Genomic DNA, 15,906 nt, shown 5'->3' on the forward strand with positions numbered 1-15,906 from the left:
TTCAGCCAACAAGTATAAAAATACTTAAGAAAAAGGATCGTTATGGTAGTAACAATATGTTAAAAGCTTCTTGTACATATCTTTATACCACCAGAGTGGCATTATTCTTCCTGAAATTAACCAAAGTTGGCTTAGGCACTGCAGTGTTACTTTCTGTATGGCAAAGAAGTCTGTATATTAAATGAAACCCAGCTCCTGCAACCATTTACATGTGCTCAGTTTTTACAGGAGTGAGATCTAAAACAGTAAAAGTTTGTAAGGCAAAATAGCTTAAATTAAAAACTGTATATCTGTAATCAAGGTACAACAAATAGCACAGAAGCTCTCAGAGAAACTATACCTAGTAGCTTGGGCAAAACAAACACAGTTTCAACTTTCATTTTCTCTTCCCTTTCTTGTATCCTGGTGGTCCAATCTGTAGGAAAAATTAACTTTCATCCTGTAATAAATACATCTCTTTTTGCCTGGGCTTGAATCAGCAACATCTGCATTGTAGTGGCAGAAATGTGTAGTTAAAGATAAATATCCACAATCATGACTTTGGCATTATCTTTAATAAACATAAATAAAATAAATCAACATTTTCCACACCTCCATATTTTATTTTACTGCGTATTTCTTGTATTTGGCATAGGAAATACAACAAACACTGGCAAATGTAAACTACCATGGGAGGTGAATAGCTTTTGTACTTTGCACTTTGTACACAGAGCGTTCTGTGGTTCATCCGTCTCTTGTGTAGGAACAATTCCGAAGAACTCTCAGCTTATGGCTTCATTCCTGAGGTATAAAATAAAATCACTTTTGGGGTGGTAAAATATAGAAAAGCGTTAAAATATTTTGTAATCATGTTAGCTAATCCCTTTTTTATAATGCATAGTGATAGACAGAGGACGGAAAAGGTTTGGCTCACATAGGGGACAGACCATCTGTAGCTACAGATGTTAGAACACCTGTACTCTCTTAAAATGGAAGGTAAAAGATTTTTGTCCATACTGCCTTTGAAACTTACACTCTTACTTGTCTGCTTGTTAACTAATACCAATGATTCCTTCGTATTGCACTCTTGAGAAGAATGCTGAATGGCCTTGAACTGTAGTGCAGCCATAGGAATTTTAGAAATAGAGCTAAAATGATTAATAAAGGAATCAATAGAAATTTTTATTAAAACTATTGATTTGGTTTATAAAGGAAGGGCATTATAACTTATTTTTGTCTTGCCATTTTATTAGAAGGAAAAGTGAGAATAATCCCAGTGCAGTATGTAGATAGGTGCAAATCAATACTTTCTTTCAGTGCTTGTTACATTTCCAAAGCTATACAAGCATTAAAAGAAAGAAATATGTTAAGGAAAAATCTTAAATTAAGAGGAAAATAGCTAGCCACAGAAGTTTTAAATCCAGCTTGGTGTTATTACCTTGTAACGTTTATGCCTCTCTTCCTTTCCTCCCCTCCCAGGGAAAATTCACAGAAGTGTAACAAATCCCTTGTGGTACCAGCTTTTGGCACTGACTCTATCACACTCAGTGACTGGAGCTCGTGGAAAATACAGCTAGCTCTCAGTAATGCTTGTGCTTCCTTGACAATAGCAACAGAAGTGAAAGCGATGAGTGCTGCCAATCAATGCACTTGCTCCTCCCTGTCACAGAGCCTTTAAAGCCAGAGAATCTCTAACATAAAAACAAACAGACAAAATAAAAACCCTCATTAAGAGGCAGAAAGCCAGCTAAGAGTCAGTGGCGCTAAAAACTGAACCCCTATATGGGAACAGAGGGCCAGATGCAATACAGAATCCTCCTAAATCACCCTACCCAGCGTTACCAACCTTGGTTCAGTGGCTTAGTATCCAAACATTTTCCAAACTTTGTTTCTGTTTGGGGTTGGAGTGGATCAAAGACGTTCCCCTGTTTCATTCCAAACTGCTTTGGTGAGAAGGAAAGGGGGCAAGGTGCTAATGAGTCTGGGATTTTCTTATCCCTGGTTCCTCCAGTAAGTGGACAGAGAGCACTGCTGCTGCTTCCTTTATGAGTTCACTTCCTGCTCCTGTCCTGGACCGTTCTTGGACTGGGTTTCTCTGTAGCAAGCTGTTTCTATGGAGTAGTGAGAAGGGCTGTTAGCTTTTTGGGGAGCTAGCTTTTTAGCCTGGAATAAACACAGCAAAGAAAATATTCTTCTGCTCAGGCATCCTGAATAGTTTGGTAAGAGAGATTACTGGCTTATTTTGTCCTGTGGGCAATGTGACTGCCAGTGAAGCCAACCTCCCTTATAACTAAAAATATCCTATTTATTTTTAATATTGTACACAATACAAAATTGCCTGCCTACTAGGCAGCCCATACAGAGAAACCAATAATAAATCACATAGCAGATTTTATTGCTTCACAGTTGTAAACAAATACAACTCTGGGAGCATTCTTTTGAAAGAACCCCCCCCCCCCACTAATTTATCATATATCTCTAGGGTTTTCCACAGTACTTTAGTGGCGCATATATGTTACCAGGAGTTTGTATCATACTATGATTAGCACAGAAATACTTTATTTTGCTGATTTTCTTTTAATGTTTTTGTAGCTAAATATTGAATGGGGAAAAAACAAATCAAAGATGGTTAATTAGTCACATTATGGGTCCTTTACTGATGTGTGGGGTTTTGGCAGCAGTTACCTGGATTGGGTTTGGTCCAGTATTTCAGTGTACTGGAATGTGACCTTTAGATCTAAACTTCAGTTAGAAAATAGGTATCTGATGATAGCTTGGAATGCGCAGTGAGATACATAGTGAGCCGTCCAGATAACGTCTGTTTGCTCATGTCAGCATAGAGCTGTAGCCTTGGCCCGTACGCAGTTTGCATGAAAGTCTAGTTTTCTGGCACTTGAATGCTGACTGCTTGTTAAAAAGAGAGCTGCTGTGCTGTAGACCGGTGGTACTGCAAATGCCAGTGGTACTGCTTGCTTACAATTAAACACCTCTGTGAAGTAGAAGGTAGCATGTATTTAGCTCACTATTAATTTTTGTTCTCAATAAAGGAATAACTTTTTTTTATAAATGCCTAGCACAATTTAAGTCTGTCCACTCCGTGAAACTGACTGGTCTCTTTGTGGGGACTGCTTCTTTAACAATATGCCGTACAGTGTCATTGTATTTCCCAGCAGTGACTGAGCCTCAGGAGGCAGACTGGGACTGAGAATCTTTAAATACCACTGAAAAACTGGAGCATTTCAAAACTGTTGTAAAACGCAGGCTACAAAAATAATATAATTTAACAATTGCAAACACTCTCTTTTAAAATGCCTAGAGCTTTTCCCAGTCTTTTTCCTGCCTGGCTTCCTGTGACAGCTATAAAGAAACAGTACACACCATACTAGGGGCTAGGAAACTCTTTCACAACAGTCATGTAACCCAGAGCTCTAATCTAGGGCTTAGAGATGAAAAATTAGTTCATGAACCTACTGTGTTTCTCTCAGCTTGTTGTTGTCAGTTTAGTTCTGTATTAGAATTAGGGTTGCCAGGTGTCCGGGTTTTGACCAGAACACCCAGTCAAAAAGGGACCCTGGCAGCTCTGGTCAGCACTGCTAACCGGGCTGTTAAAAGTCCAGATGGCACGGGGCTGGCAGGCTCCCTGCCTGGCTCTGCGCAGCTCCTGGGAAGCTGCAGGCATGTCCCTCCAGTACCTAGACATAGGGTGGCCAGCCATGGGGCTTCCGCGTGCTGCCCCTGCCCCGAGCACCGACTCCGCAGCTCCCATTAGCTGGGAACCATGGTCAATGGGAGCAGCGGGGGCAGCATGCTGAGCCCCCTAGCCCCTCCACTGAGGAGCTGGACATGCCGGCTGCTTCCAGAAGCTGCCTGAGATAAGTTGCCGTCCGAACCCCCTCCCGCACCCCAACACTCTGCCCCAGCCCTGAGTCCCCTGCCCGAGCCTGGAGTCCCCTCCCGCACCCTGAACCCTTCATTTCTGGCCCCACCCTGGAGCCTACACCCCCAGTCAGAGCCCTCACCCCCTCCCACACCTCAATCCCCTGCCTCAACCCAGTGAAAATGAACAAGTGAGTGAGGGTAGGGGAGAGCGAGCGATGGAGGGAGCGAGCGATGGAGGGAGTGGCCTCAGGGCAGCACAGGGGGCAGGGCAAGGGTGTTTGGTTTTGTGCGATTAGAAAGTTGGCGACCCTAATTAGAATTGAAAAGGGTACATTGGAATTTATAAAAAAACTGCTCTGCCTGTCTCCAAATAGCAGCAACAAAGGACTGCACCTGTGCCTCTATTGTTTCTGTGCTGAAACTTCTTTGGGAAGCAGAACACTGCTATCATTGTCCGTGTACTGCTGCTCGGTTTTTGACAACAGTAGTGGAGAAGTATGATAGGTAAAAGCAGTGGGACAGGCACAATCCCGAGGGGGATTTAAACACTTGGGGTGTGTAGGGAGGGAGTGGGAAGGTAGAGGGTTCCCACAGCCCTGTGCTGAATTTAAACATCTGATTTCTCAGAGGCAAAGTCATTATGCAGTGATGCAGTGTATTCTCATGTGTACAGTAGTAGAGGGTGTGTTGCTAATTTAGCCAGTACCAAGGGGTTAACAGCGCTACAGCTATTGAAAAGAATGCAGGCATCAACCCTAAGAAAGATCAGCATGCTTCAGACAACTGATACAATTGCTATGTAAATCCCTCTTGGAGAGAGGGGGAGAGCCTGAGCTAGACCTGAGCGTGGCCGCTGCCTTCCAAAACACAGGCCTTTACCACTCGAGCTAAGTGGGAAATTCCACAGCTGGCATTAGAAGCAAGTTCCTTTACCCTCTGTGTGGCCAGCTGCTAGAGAGTAACCTCGCAGTCTCCTAAATGGAAAGCCAAGTGCATTATAGCACGCTGCGTCCTACCTGCCTTATCTGGGTCCGTTCTGTTTGTCCTTGTAACCATGCACAGTGATAACGTCACCCATATGTGAGGCTGAGGCGGTGCAGCTTGCAGGAAGTTGCCAACTTTTTAGTGACCCACTAAACGTAAAGTATTGAAAATACAGCTGCAGTCTCCTAGCTGTCCTGAGCTGCAGACAGTCTCCTGGTAGCCTGTGTCAGCTCTGGGCCGAAACACTGAGGCACTGTAACTTGTCACATGCTCATTCACTGAAGGCAGTTTTGAAAGTGCTGTGTGGGAGCAAACAGGCTCTTCAATTAAGACTCGATGCACTTGTGGAGCCCCCCCCCCCCCCCCCCCAGGAATGTCCACACATGCGTTATAGAGGCTGTGACGCTAGAATAGTTGCTCCACGGGAAGGGCTTGAAAAACCCACTTGTCCAGGATGAGTAGAAATTTTACCTGAGTAGATGGGGCTTGGGAGCTGCTGGCTCCTTACTTGGTGGGGTGGGGGAAGGCCTGAATTTCATGGTCTCTGAGCCACTTCCTCTTGTTTGGGAAGGCGAAAAGCTGCACCAGTGTTTTCAGGAAAGGGAGGAGAGGGAGAGCAGCATAGGCATTGCTTTTCTTGTACAGGATGGGGAGCAGTGCGTAAAGAAGTCCATGTGGAGAAGAGGTGCTGGAACACTGAGGGTCTCCTCTGTATCCAGGAGAGTGGTAACCTAAGAGCAGGCTGCAAAGAGGTGAGAGGGCCCATGTTCATTTGTTTGGGGGATAATGGAGCGCAGTATTCAGTAATGGTGGCAGTGGAGTGTGAGGAGGTGCACTGCTTCTTTAAATGTGTATCAGGAAGCCAGGCGAGGGGTAAGGTGCAGAGTGAGGCTTGGGGAGATTCTGGGCAGGAGCTCTGCAGTGAAGCAGGGAGACAGCAGCTTTAGGGTTAATGCTGTCACTCTGATTCCAATAGTTCCACGTTCAGCGCTGGAAGAAAGCGACTCTTTGTGATATCCTTTATCGCTGCTGCATGACATGAGAGAACCTAGAGTTTGTTGATTTGGTGGAGAGATTAGATCCCAGAATGTATTAATGGGGAGAGTGCCGGCGTGTATGTTGGAGAGAGCGAACAGAATTTATTTTATCTGGTGGGGAGCAGAACTGATGGGGCTGCGGGATGAGGATAAAGATGACTTGGTGCTGAGGAAGTGAAGAAGTAAACTAAAGAGACATGGCTTTAATGGATGTTACCTTAGGAGTGGTGATGGAGTGAGTACTTCTCACCTGGCCAGGTAGATTGATCCTTTGGCAAGAAGCTGCTGGACATTTTCAAGCCCACAGAGATTAGTCACCAGGAAGAGCTGTTCTGTTAAATTAACTTTGTGACTGTCATGCAGTATTAGGTTTAAAGGAAATATGTCACCTCTTTACCAGAATGGATGCATCTGCCACTGCTTTTAGTAGCTTCTCAGGACTCCTTTTCTGTGGCCTAACTTCCTCATCAGATGGATTACAGCTGTAGGCTTCTTTTGAGAAGCTGCTGTCATAAAGGGGGCACCAAATGCAGCATCTCTAACCCATAATCCTTCTCAGCAATATGCCATTTTATACCAAGCTTCACCTAAAGTTCAAGGTCCAGGCTTGTTGGTGCTAAATGTCTCTATTTACCCAGGATTGGACTTAAAATTCTTTGACAGTACGTCCGTAAGCAATTGCCAGAGTTGCTTTAATGAGCTTAACACACTGTCCTGACTGCATTTATTGCTACCAACTTATCTTAAACCTTTTGAAGAAAAACAGTTTTGTATTGGTAAGATCTTGACTTGTGAATGTTATGAATGAACGTTTAATTATATGCTGTATTTTGTCCTACCCTGTGGAATGCAAAGCTCTGATTGTCATAGTCTGTTATGTGCTGTGAGAGGGGATGTGTGGAGGTTTGCATTGCTTCTTGTGCCAGGGAGAGCCGTTCCAGGCTTCTCAGTGTTTGCAGGCCAAGGCCAGTGAACATCTGACCTACATACAGAATCCTGAAAAGGCCTAGTGTGTGATTTGTGTATTGTCTCCTCCCCACCCCTCTCCAGTTAACACCTGCTTTGGGAGACTTTCACTCTGTGTTGGTGCTGGGTGATTTTCATCTCAGCTAGCAGCTTTGTCCGGGTGGATGAAAACATTTTTATTAACGTTTTCTTTTGGAGAATTATCAATAGCTTTGCATTTCCTGACATTTAAAAATGCTAAGTAATGGCTGTTTGGCTTCCCACCCCTGACCTTTTACCTGAGTAGAGAACATGATTATATGGCAGTAGTGCACAGAAATGTTTCCTAATTACTGTAGACACTTTGAACAAACCTCAATGAATATTCTTATCCCAGGTAGTTTCTTATCCCAGGTTTTAGCAATTCACTATAAACACAAAAAAGAGCAGGGAAGAAAATGTGAATGGAGGGAATATTTCCTTTTCCTCATAGTTCCTTCATAATGCTCACACCAGGGAGAGATGAGCATTTCCTTTCCTCTACATTTTATTTATCCTGGGTGAGAGAATTAATAACTGCTCACAGCTGAGCTGTGGATACTGAATGTAACTAGAGCCTGCTGAGATAATCACAGTTAACACACAGGTCTGTAACCCAGGTCCTAGTCTGAGGCCAGATCCACACTACCAATTTACATCGATATAACTATGTCGCTTTCGGGGGGGGGTGTGAAAAATCCACCCCCCTGAGTGATGTAGTTATACCGACCTCACACCCAGTGTAGACTGCACTATATTGAAGGGAGACAGAGCTACCACCACCTTCCGCAGTGGTGGATTAACTATGTCGATGGGAAAAGCTCTCCGGTTGGCGCAGTAGTGTCTTCACTAAAGTACTACAGTGATGCAGCTGCAGCGCTGTCTGTGTAGACAAGCCCTTAGTGGGAGAATCACGTAATTCCACTCCAAAGAAGGTGATGGCTGGAAGCTCGTTGCCTTTGCAGATGCACTCAGAGTGGACAGTGGTGCAGCTAGCCTGGTAACTGAAGTTAGCTGATGATGAATGACAAAAACGATGCTCAGGGTTTGGGGATACTTAATGGATGAGAAATAGGGTTTCGCAGTGCTGTGCTAAATTCACAGTCTCAAGTTAAGCATGGCCTTAGACGACCATAGCCATGCAGACACACTGTAGGCAGTATGCCCATAGAGGTATAATTGCCCCTGCACCCAAAATCCAACTGCATGATCTACCAAGAGGCAAGACTATGGCAGGTGTGTATGCCCTTTTCTCTCCTCCCACTGTTCCTAAGGTGTAGCCAAAGCATTACTTGATGTGTCCTCTTAACTGCACACAAGAATCATATGACTGACGGTTTGCAAATTAAAATGTAATATATATCTGGTAGATACAGAAAAGATGACTTTCTGCAGAGCACCTGCCACAGATCTTAAAGGGAGTAAAGCGAGTTTCAATGATAGGCCCTTGTGCAATAGGAACTGAAAGAAAAAATGGGGTCACTCCCACCCAGCTATACATAAATGTATTTGGCTGCTCCTTGTAGGTGAACGTCAATTGTTCAGCTTCATAAAGTCTAGCAATAGGCTATGGTGTTCTTGGTATTTTAATTATCGGAATCTAGAATTATGGAATATTTTATCCTCTCTAAGTTCTTCTTCTCATTTGACTCTCACTGACATATCTCTCCTTCCTTTAAATAATTCTTCACAAGATTCTGAGACCCATTCCCTTTGTGGGGTCTCAGAGCCTGGGAGCCAGCCTGAATGTGTACACTGCTATTTTTAGCACGATAGCATTAGGCCAGGTGGGTTGACCCAGGCTCTGAGACTTGCTGCTGTGTGTCTTTTTTTGTAGTGTAGATGTACCCTATGAGTCCCAGATAAACTGAGTCCCAGCTCATGAGTTTCCCTGCCTTTGCACAGGAAAATCCCTTCTAAGGCATCTGTCCCTAATTTGCAGATTGGAGATTTATAAATTAAATATGCTAGAGAATATTCATTAACAATCTTAAGTGAGAATTTCTGAACTTTAAAAAAAAGTAAAAGTGTGCGTACACACTGTGAAGTCGGCACAGCCGTTTTAGCAAGTGAAGAATTAATAACCTTTAATAACCTTTAAGAATTAATAACCATTAATAACCTTTAGTTAAAGTTAACCAGGCTTTTGGTACCGAATACTTTTGTTGATCTTGTAGAAATCTTCTATTTCACTTCTGAAGACCACTTACACAGAAAGGGAGTTGCTTTATTAAGAAGCAGTATTGACCATTTCTATCAAACAACCTGTGCACTATGCATGTTAACCTTTGAACCCGTGAATCTGCATCCCCGCTTCTTCCACCAACTAAGGTATATGAGCAGTTTTCTAAAATTCTCTCAAAGCTGCCCTATCACCCACACTAACAATGATGACAGTGCTAAGTAGACAGGCTACCAGATTTTTAACCTTCAGTGATCTATATTTACTTTGAACAGCTGCCGATGACATGGTGAAAACGCCAGCAGCTGCTCAACATGAGCTGTTTCGCTATTGGTGGAGCGGCACTAATGCCAGAGCAGTGGTGGGAAAATTTCAGAATATAGCCAGTGTAGGCGCACCCTTAACTTAATGTGTGAAACACCCTTATTATAAACAGCATCTCACGAAATACAGGCCAACTGCCAAGAACAGCTTTATGTAAACAGAGCAAATGCTTGTAAAGTACAGCTGAGTCTGGCTTCAGTAACCAGCTCCTCTAAAGGAAACTAAAGCTTTATTTTTATTTGACAGACATTATTCAAACCAGAATTATGTCAGCCAAACTCATCTGCAGTACAGCAAGCAAGCAGTTTCCCCCGAAACAGGCTAAGGTTAAAAACAATCCCTAAAGTGTCATTTAATATACATTAGGATGAGTAAGCAATAACCCTGTAACCTAAGTCTAGCAGGACTAATCAGCAGGGAGAATGCTCTTCAGTGTTGAAGTGTAGAAAGGTCTTTGTCTTTGAAGTGTAGAAATTTCTCTCTAGTAACCAGAAGCAAAGTTTTTATTGAAAAGAAAAAACCGGTTTCTAGAGCTCCTGGCAGTGAAGATATCCTAGTTACCTGAATTAGTGTTACCGTTTGCTTACTTCAGTGTGTTTGCAGACTCAGTAGCATTCACCATGTGTAAGAGTGGGAATTTCACTTAACCCCCTACTCATCTTCAGGAGGACCATTTATATACTGGTGACACACAGGTCCTAACTGTACCAGGGCCTCACAATTCCTGCAGCTCCCCAGTCAGTTCTGTAGCAAATGGAAAATTCTGAGGCAATATTGATGGCAAAAATCATTCCAAAGCATGTTTTTGTTGGATCAATTTAAAAAGACAATTCTACAGATTGCACACAGTTATATTTTAGAAACTTTTCCTATTTGCATCGAGGTAGAATAATAACAATCCGGAGTAGGGCATGCTATGTTTGACCAGAAATTCCCAGGGAATGATGTGGAAAACACTCCCTTTCATTATGCATTGGCTTGATGAGCCAAAGTCACAGGGAGATGTAGGATTCCTTGCCGGAAGAGTGGTGCTATGAGGAATGCCAGCTGCGACAGGGAGCCCCAAAGGACACAACTGAGCTATCCACGTTTTTCTTGGTTCTTCACTCAAATTTTTTTGGGGAGTGGGAGGAGGGTCGAACCAATGACAAGGGCTTCTACCATTTTAAAAAGTTCTGCTAAACATCAAAACCTGCTAGACTTCCCCTATTAGTGTTTATTGCATGCTCTTACATAGCTTGTTATGGGAAAGTTTGTTTACTGTGTGCTCTTACGCTGTACATAATTTTGCCCTTTTATTATTCTGCCCAGGCTAGTTTTAGCCCCATACTGCAAGCCCCACAAGCCCAAGTCAGTTGACACAGGCTCTGAGATTTGCTGCCACAGGTCTCTTTATTTTTTGTCGTATAGACATCTTATTTGTGGGGAGGGGTAAAGGACCAATAGGAGCAATAGATGCTGCACCATTGATGTAGCTGGGAGTGTTCCACTCTGAATCTTGCTGAATCCTTTTAGAACCTACAGGCCTTGGGCCATCTCACTGGCTCCCTGCTTCCAAGCTCAGCTCCTGCAGGGGCAATACTGTAAAGGTCTCCATATAGGCCAGTGCTCTAAGAAGAGGCTGGGAGGAAGGCAGATAAGTTAATGTGACATGATTAGGATCTGCATTTACTTGCCTGAAAAAGCTGAAAGGATTTCCAAGGGAGCTACAAGGCTTCCTTTTTCACCCCTCTTCCCATAAATCCTGCCGAGATGCTTCTGTGGGACTTGTGGGAGGGGGGAAGATGTCACAGTGGTGGATGACTTTGTTGAAATGTTCAATGTAGTCCCAAAGCAAATACCTGCAGTACAGGATGTGGTTAGCTGCTCATAGGTGACTGTGTAAATCATAAAGGGTCATGTTGTGCCTCCTTGGGGCAGAGCACATGGGTACAGGCTAGGAGAGTGATGCCATCAGAGGATTGTTTCTTTTGCAATGTGGGATGAGCCAGGCCAGCAACAACTGAGTGAACAGCCAATATCACCAACTTAATTCCCCCAACCAACCAGACTTTAGCAGGGAAATTAATTCACTTATGCATTTTCTTCACCTGCAATGTGGAAAAGCTTAGCAGGATTAAAAAATGAACGGGGTGTTTATATGGAACCTGTGAACATTCACGGTTACATGAGATGGGATTAAAAAGAAATTACAAGGGATATAAACCCTCATTCTCCAGGGAATAAGTCAATCACTAACACACTGAGTTTAGGAAGAATGGTGCTATCATTAATCTTGCTCTGGATATACATCTCTATGTATCTTAGGCCCGATTCTTCACTGCCATGTACCTGATGTAGTTATCTGCTGTCATGATTACAGGACTAGCTACATCTCTGACTCATTCCCTGGTCTCTGAGTGCACATTCCAAGCATGTCAGACCTTTCTTAGGATGGAATCCTGCAGTTCTCCCACTCTTACATGACGTCCTAGCCCACAGTGTCCTGTGCTTACCTTCAACAGTTCCAACTGGGTTCAGGTACCTGTGGTTTTTCCATTCAGGAGCTTGTGACCAGTGGTTAACAGAGTGACCGGGCAGCCTTCTTAGACCAAAGTGTCTTTAATCTTAACAGTAAGAACAATGCATAGTAAAGAACAGTGTTATCAGACACAGAAATGAACACCATTTGTTGGGGAAGAGTCAGCACAGTGTTTGTAAAGGGAAATCATGCCTCACCAATCTACTGGAATTCTTTGAGAGGGGTCAACAAAAACATGGACAAAGGAGATCCGGTAGGTATTGTGTACGTAGACTTTCAGAAAGTCTTTGACAAGATCCCTCACTAAAGGCTCTTAAGCAAACTAAGCAGTCATGGGATAAGAGGGAAAATCCTCTTAAGGATCAGTAACTGGTCGAAAGATAGGACAGAAAGAGTAACAATCAAAGGTCTGTTTTCAGAATGGAGAGTGATACACAGCGGGATCCCCCCAAGGATCTGTACTGAGACCAGTGCAGTTAAGCATATTCATATATGATCTGGATAAAGGGGGTTAAACAGTGAGGTGGCAAAGTTTGCAGACGATACAAAATTACTCCATGAGAGTTAAGTCCAAAACAGACTGCAAAGCGTTACAAAGGGATCTCACAAAACTGGGTGATGAAGTTCAGCTTTGATAAATGCAAAGTAATGCACACTGGAAAACATAATCACAACTATATATACAAAGTGATTGTGTCTAAATTAGCTGTTAGCACTCAAGAAAGAGATTTTGGAGTCATTGTGGATAGTTCTCTGAAAACATCTGCTCAATGTGCAGCGGCAGTCATAAAAGCTAACAGAATGTTAGGAACCATTAGGAAAGAGAGAGATAATAAGACAGTAAATATCATAATGCCACTATATAAATCCGTGGCCCATACCTAGAATACTGTGTGCAGTTCTCGTTGACCAATCTCAAAAGAGAGAGATTAGAAATGGAAAAAGCACAGAGAAGGGCAAAAAAAATGATTAGGGGTATGAAACAGCTTCCATATGAGGAGAGATTAATAAGACTGGGACTTTTTAGCTTGGAAAAGAGATGAGTAAGAGGGGATATGATATCATAGAGGTCTATAAAATCATGAATGGTGTGGAGAAAGTGAATAAGTGTTTGTTTTACACCTTCACATAACACAGGAACCAGAAGTCACCAAATGAAATTAATAGGCAGCAGGTTTAAAACAAACATAAGAAAGTATTTCACACGACTCTCGGACATCGTTGCCATCAGATGTTGTGAAGGCCAAAAGTATAAGTGGACTCAAAAAAGAATGAGGTAAAGTTCCTGGAGGATAGGCCCATCAGTGGCTATTAACCAACATGGTCAGGGATGCAACCCCATACTCTAGGTATCCTTATGCTTCTGACTGCCAGAAGCTGGGACTGGAGGACAGGGGATGGATCATTTGATAATTGCCCTGTTCTGTTCATTCCCTCTGGAGCACCTGGCATTGGCCACTTTTGGAAGACCGGATACTGGGCGAGATGGACCATTGGTTTGGCCCAGTATGACTGTTCTTATGTTCATAAAGTAATAGATAAAGTTTTTTCAAACAACAAATACTCTATATGCATGTCTCTTACCCTATCACCATAGGATGGAAGGTCTAGCTTCAGACCCCTAAGTGCGTGGGTGTCTGTCTGTTCCCTGCAAACTGCTCTGAAACAACTGCCTACCTCCTCTGGGCAGAGAGAGACCTGAATGGTTTATAGCCTTTTGATCTGTTGGTTCTCAGTACTGACAAAACAAGCTATAAAACCTGAATGGGGCCAGGCAAGTAGGATCTTCCCAGTTTATAGCCCAGACATTGTCTCTTAACTCCTGAAGTGTTTATATAGCATTCAGAAACTATTATAGAATACCCCACCTATTTCACATCTACATCTATGCAAAATGTCACCAACAATGTAAGTCAGGGAATAATTCTAACTTGGTAGGGTTTGTCCGGGTATAAATGACCAGGCAAGGTGCAGTGGAGGATTGGGCCCTTTGGTCTTTTGTGACCAGTAAAGATTTTTAACAAAGCTTTGTGCGTTAGTAAAGAACCCGCTTTCTGAAAAAGGTGCAAAATTGAATCTCGGGGCAGAGGAGAGCTTGAGTATCTAATTCAAAACAATTTAAAAACTGCTTCATTGAGCAATATTACTTTATATAGCTAGTCTCTGCTTGTTTTGCATTTACCCTTAAGACTTTAGTTCATAGTATTCACACGCAGGCATGGGATAAGCATGTAAAAACATGGGGCTAGTAAGGGCAGAAACCTTAAGGGTGGGAATGAAAAATGTAAGCTCCTTTTCTAATTCTCTTTTGTACATTCTCTCTATTAGAGGGTATGTGTTGTGTTTTCTTCCTCTTTATGGAGTTGCATTTTTCATTTGAACTCTCCTGTCATCCATAGCCTTGTCCATGTTAGGAAAGCTTCTCACTGACCGTGGTGCAGCTGAACATGGTTTATTTTGGCCTGCATCTCCAAGTAAACCATGTACAGCGCTGTTCCAGGAATGGTTAACACCTAGTGCACCACACGTTCTGAATCTGTGCCTGTTAAACACAATTGAGCATCGATTTAGCTGATCTGCACCTATGCAGACAGTACAGTTCAGCATGTATTGTGAGAAGAGAGAGATATTAAAACATTGTTTTGTAGAATATATTTGGCTTATATCAAGCTAGGCCAGCTTTTTCCATCTTGGGACAGACACTTGACAGTTGCATTCCATTTCAGAAAGTCAAGAATCAATTCTTAGGGCTTGTCTACACTGGCACTATACAGCACTGCAACTTTCTCGCTCAAGGGTGTGAAAAAACACCCCCCTGAGCGCAGCAAGTTTCGGCACTATAAAGTGCCAGCATAGATAGTGCAGGAGCACTGGGAGCTACTCCCGTCGTGGAGGTGGTTTTTTAGAGCCTTGGGACAGCTCTCTGCCAGCGCTCTGCCGCGACGGCAGCGCTTCAATGTTTCCAGTGAAGACGTGCCCTTAATGTTTTTCCATAGTACCGTGGTTAGCTGTCTGGGTTCTCTTTCCCAGTCACTGTGCTACATTGCTACAGTGATTTCTTCTTGCTTCCTAATTCTTATTTTATGCACAGAAGTACACCAGTTTAAAGGTGCAATTTTAAAATGGATTTAGTTAAAACCCTATGCAACTTTGGAATTGATACATGTGTGGCCATACAGGTTTTGCAGCAGCTCAGCTTGGACATGAGCTACACGTACATTAGGTCAACATAGCTGAGATGGGCAGGGGTATGAAAAAAATCTATGCTGACCTAACTGCCAGAGAAGACGCAGCTTTGTAGATGGAAGAGGGCTGCTGTCGTTTGGGGAGGTGGTCTTTTGTGCAGCAACAGGGGAAAAAAACCTTCTGTCAGTGTAGGCTGTGTCTACATTACAGGGTTATGCCAGCATAGCATAGCATAGTGTAGACCTACCCGAAGGCCTATGCTGGTGTACTGCCATTGTGTAGACGCTTCAGAGACGGAAGGAGTTTTCCTGCTGGTGTAGTTAATCTGCACCCTCAAGAAGTGGTACTTAGGTTGACGGAAGAATTCTTCCATGGACCTAGTGGTGTCTACACCGGAACTGGGGTCAGTTTAATTAGGTCTGTCTGGGGTGTGACTTTTTCACACCTCTGAGCAATGTAGCTAGGTTCACCTAAGGTTTTAGCTTTGAGCAGGCCCTGGTCTACACTTAAAATTTAGCTCACTGTAGCTGTGGCACTCAGAGGGGAAAGGGAGAGGGAGGGGGTGAGTTTAAAAATCCACACCCCTGACCAACATAGCTAGCCTGACCTAACTCCTGGTGTAGACACGGTTAGGTCAATGAAAGAATGTTTCCATTGTGGTGGCTGCTGTCGCTCAGGGAGGTGGTGTTCCTACAACAGAAAACCCCTTCTATCTCCTTATGCTGCAGCTATGCTGTGGGGTTCAGCTACATTTGAAGCAGTGTGTGACAAAGTTCCTGCTCTACCTTGGTGGGTCTTGCGCTTATTGGTGGATTTGCTCGCCTTGGAGC

At 43.4% G+C, this 15,906-nt stretch overlaps 1 protein-coding gene and 1 long non-coding RNA gene across 5 annotated transcripts in view; one reads left to right on the forward strand and one right to left on the reverse strand.

The window, feature by feature from the left end:
• KANK1 (KN motif and ankyrin repeat domains 1) overlaps positions 1-15,906 on the forward strand; it is a 170,743-nt gene that overhangs the window by 86,610 nt on the left and 68,227 nt on the right. Inside the window, exon 1 of one of the 4 annotated variants that reach the window (XM_073345220.1) lies at positions 711-785. The exons of the other annotated variants lie outside the window; for them this stretch is intronic. The gene's annotated coding sequence lies outside the window, so the exon portion shown is untranslated. Of the gene's footprint in view, positions 1-710; positions 786-15,906 lie in introns of those variants that run through there. 4 annotated transcript variants of the gene reach the window in all.
• LOC140911688 (uncharacterized) lies at positions 536-2,029 on the reverse strand. The gene is made up of 3 exons (XR_012159088.1): positions 1,826-2,029; positions 1,418-1,670; positions 536-780 (listed from the first exon to the last, which is right to left on the reverse strand). It is a non-coding gene; the product is annotated as an uncharacterized lncRNA (long non-coding RNA).

Source organism: Lepidochelys kempii, chromosome 5, assembly GCF_965140265.1.
Source record: "Lepidochelys kempii isolate rLepKem1 chromosome 5, rLepKem1.hap2, whole genome shotgun sequence".
In the NCBI taxonomy this organism is placed as follows: domain Eukaryota; kingdom Metazoa; phylum Chordata; order Testudines; family Cheloniidae; genus Lepidochelys; species Lepidochelys kempii.